Source organism: Mustela nigripes, chromosome 3 (assembly GCF_022355385.1).
Source record: "Mustela nigripes isolate SB6536 chromosome 3, MUSNIG.SB6536, whole genome shotgun sequence".
Classification (NCBI taxonomy): Eukaryota; Metazoa; Chordata; class Mammalia; order Carnivora; family Mustelidae; genus Mustela; species Mustela nigripes.
In genome coordinates, this window is record NC_081559.1 from 59,441,989 (window position 1) to 59,446,337 (window position 4,349).

Sequence of the window (4,349 nt, forward strand, 5' to 3'; positions counted from 1 at the left end):
AGAATCCTATTACCACCTATAATCTTACTATAGTTTTTTTTTTAATTATCTTAAATATTTCAATGTAAGAACAAAATGCTGACATAACACTTGGAATTAATTTGAATTATATTAAAATTTCCTAACAGAGTGCCAAGATATGTTCATTATATGAGGGAAGAGCTCAGTTATTTAGGTTATAGACTTCACAGCAATATCATGAGTTTCATACTCCACATTTAGAAGACAAAGCAGAATGGTTTGTGTTCAGATTCTAACAACAGCCTTTACTAGCTCCGTGACCTCAAGAACATCATCTAACCACTGTGAATCTCAGTTTCCTATTCCATAAAATGGAATAAATAATTTATAAATAGTACCCATTTCACAGTAGAGTTTGAGAATTAAAGATGATATGCAAGTAAGTCAGCTCAATAATAGTAACTAGCAGTTACAAAAGTAAGGGTAATACCCACAGTGGTAGCAGTGGAATTAGTCTCCTTATGATAAGATGAGGATTCTTGAAAGGAATGCTGAATATTCTTGAAAACCCTTTCTTACGATTACTCACTCCATTCTCCTAACGGAAAAACAAGTGTTTCTTTGCCCTCTGATTTCTATAATTTTTTGAACAGGAAAAAGCGATAAGAATATGCTGTCAAAGATTTTACAAAAACTAGGGAAGATTTAGAACATTCTTGCCACGGAGTGTAAAGCTGTGAAACATTGTATTTATTTGGTAAATACTGAAGAAAAATGATAGATAAATCAAACTATAAAAACCTGTGCTGTAAGCAGCAGTAGTTTCTCCCAGGAGACAGCAAGAGTATAAAACAGAGAAAATATATATTAAATTAAGCCTCAGCTGAGATAAGTAGGAAAAAGCCTAATCAAAGAAGTTACACTTTTCTGCTTTTTTTTTTTTTCATGTGTATGCACTTCCCATATCTCAACTTTTTAGTCATGAGGAGAATTATCACATAGAAGAATATTTTCTTAGCAAAAGTGACCATTGGAAAATTCAAACACTCTTCGGAAAGGGGCAAGATGGTCAGAATGAAGTATAGAGTAGGAGGTTGGCATACATTTTTCATTCAATCTTCAGAGCTAGGGTCATTGCTAGGTGAAAAGGCATTTAATACCTGCTAAAGAGAATATGTCGTCATTAATGTGGTAAACAACTGGCCTATATTGCAGTAATGTACTCTCTCTTTAGCTTAAATTTCACCAAACATATTATAATATTCTGCCACCGTATCATGTAAATTCTTGCATGTAAATTAAGCATTGAATGTATTTTACTAGTCAGGAAGTAAGCATGAATGAATTAGTGATTTTTAAAAATTAAAGGACAACACTCAAGCCTCTTCAGCCAGACTCTTCTGAAACAGAGATGCATCATCATATGAAGGAAACAGCCATGGAGAGATCAAATTTAGAAGACATGGGTTCCATTCTCAGCTCTAACACTCACTAGTTGTGTGCACCGTTATACACACACACACACACACACACCCAGTTGCTGAATACATATTATATGCCCTCGTGTCCAGTGGGGCAAAAAGCAGAGGAAAGGATAAATGTTCTATGGTCCCTGACCTCCATACTACAATACAATGGGATACATATACAAAGGTAAATGTATCCTTTATTTAATTTACACAAATTTATTAAAAGCCTCTATGCACCAGGCAATAATCTAGGCACTGAAGAGAAAACACTGAACAGAATAGACCAATAAACAAATAAATGAATAAAATAAAAACCTCACCTTAACGGGTTTAATATCCTAACAAGCAGAAACAGGGAAAAACCAAAAGGTACTGTATGAAAGCTGGTGTGTTTTATATCTCAACGGAGAATACTATGCAAGGAAGAGGATGGAGAATCAACTTCTAAAGATATTGATGTCACTGAGAAGATGACACCATCCGAGACCTAAAGAAGGTGAGAAGAAAGTCAAGCAGGTATTTGGCAGAAGAGAATTCTAGGAAAGAACAGTAACAGCAAAGGTCCTGGGCAGGAGCACATGTGATGTGTGCCTGCGAAGTGTTGGAATGTTCTCGTAACCGAAGCAGAGGGCGCAATGGGATGAGATTGAAGAGATGCAGGAAGGTCCAGATTGCCCAGCAGCCTGGAGACAAGTTTGTGAACAGATGTCCTATGGTATCACAGCGATACACTGTGTTGAGGATAGAATGTAGGGGGAGAAGGGCAGAAAGAGGGAGACCCATAAAGCACTCTGGGAGCAATGCATGAGAGATGATAATGGCCTTGCAGCAATAGAAGTTATCAGAAGTTATGATTCTGGGTAGGTCATGAAGGTAATGTAGCAGCTGCCTACAAACCACGAGCAGAGACATCAGATTGAAACCTACTTGCCGATACCTTGCTCTTGGATTTCCCAGTCTCTAGAACTGTTGAGTCACACATTTCTGTTGTTTAAGACACCTGGTCTCTGCTATGTTGTTAGAGCAGCCTGAGCAGACTTCCACACATGGTGTATCTTTCTTCACTCTTTACATTTCTTACTACCTTTTTTTTTTTTAATTTTTCAAGTTAAATTATATTTAACATACAGTGTTATATTAGTTTCAGATGTATAATATAATGATCCAACAGTTTTTCACATTACTCAGTGCTCATCATGGTAAGTGTAGTCCCTATCTGTCACCAAACAATGTTATTACGATATTATTGACCATGTTTCCTCTGCTATAACTTTTCATGTTCCCTGACTAGAGAGTCAGGGAATCATGCAGATGGAAGGACTTAAGTACGCTGTGGAGAAATTAGATGAAATATAAATATTAGATAAATATTAAATGAAATATAAAACACTAATAACAAGGGCGGTTGTTTGGTATTGAGCTAGAAATGACAGTGAACTTACAAGGTTGTGGTGGGTCATGAGGATGGGTAGAAAAAGAGCACCATCATAAAGAACTTTTCATAATAAATAGGATGTAGATTTTTGTCGAAGAAGTCAGAAAAGGCTATTAAATATGGTATTAGAAGGTGGAAAAGAGACAGAGACGTATTCCCCAAAACTGAGGAAGCACTTTGAGACCAGAAAATGAAAGAGGCCAGTCCGTACAGTTTACATAGAGTTTCTTTCTGTCAGCTTACTGACAGGGATGATCAGAAAGAGAACAATCCACAGCAGCTGCACAGTTATTCTCCACAAAATCCAGACCTTAGTCCACAGATTTTATAGAGTGAGGGGACACACAGAAGGGCAGTGTAGTGTAGTGTAGTATAGTGTAGTGTAGTGTAGAGAACAGGGAGTTTGCACGCCTCTCAAAGGACTTGCATACACCTGACAGCTAACCTTTAATTAGATCTTTTGGCACCACCTATACATCAGGAAGAGGAAGACTGTTATTTCTAACAGATTCGTGGGAGGCCAAAATAAGCCTCTCCTATTGCTGGCTCTGAGGGGCGTTTCTAAGGCACGTAAGTTAATCTCCAAGGGATCTGGACCATGTAGCCCCGAGAGAGATCACTGAGCAAACATGAACAAGATGGAAGTTCAAAGATGGAGTCAGTATTGTCAACAGTCCTATATATGGGCACAATAAAACGTGGATGTTTCCGAGATCAGATGAGATCGGGCGCGTTCAGGGTGATATGTCCGTAGACGGATGTTTCAAAGAATGTGAGTGTGCTATTAATCATGGATGGTTTAGAATTACATAGTCTGAAAACCAGGAAACAATTTCAGAGACTACTTTGATGATCCAGAAATAAAGTGATAAAAGTCTGAAATCTTAAAATTTGGACACAGAAATAGAATGAAGACAATCAAACTGAATTATTATAATTTAATAATTTATTCTAATGCATTATTTTAAATCAAAGTTTAATTAATATACATGTTATATTACTTCAAGGGGTACAATATGATTCAACAATTCTATACATTACTCAGTGCTCATCACAAGTGTACTCTTAATCCCCTGTATCTTTTTCACCCATTACCCCACCCACCTCCCCTTTGGCAACCGTCAGTTTGTTCTCAGTATTTAAAAGTTTGGGTTTTGTTGGTGGTGCATGTATCTTCTCATGTTTGTGCTTTTGCTTTCCTTAGGTAAATGCCCAGGAGCAGAATTACTAGATCATATGGTAGTTCTATTTTTAGTATTTTAGAAACCTCCATACTCTTCCACAGTACCTGCACCAGTTTGCATTCCCACCAACAGTTCACTAGTGTTCCTTTTTCTCCATATCCTTACCAACACTTATTGTTTCTTGTGGTTTTGATTTTAGCTATTCTGACAAGTACGAGGTGTTATCTCATTACAGTTTTGATTTGCATTTCCCTGATGATTAGTAATGTTGAACATCTTTTTATGCATCTACTGGCCATT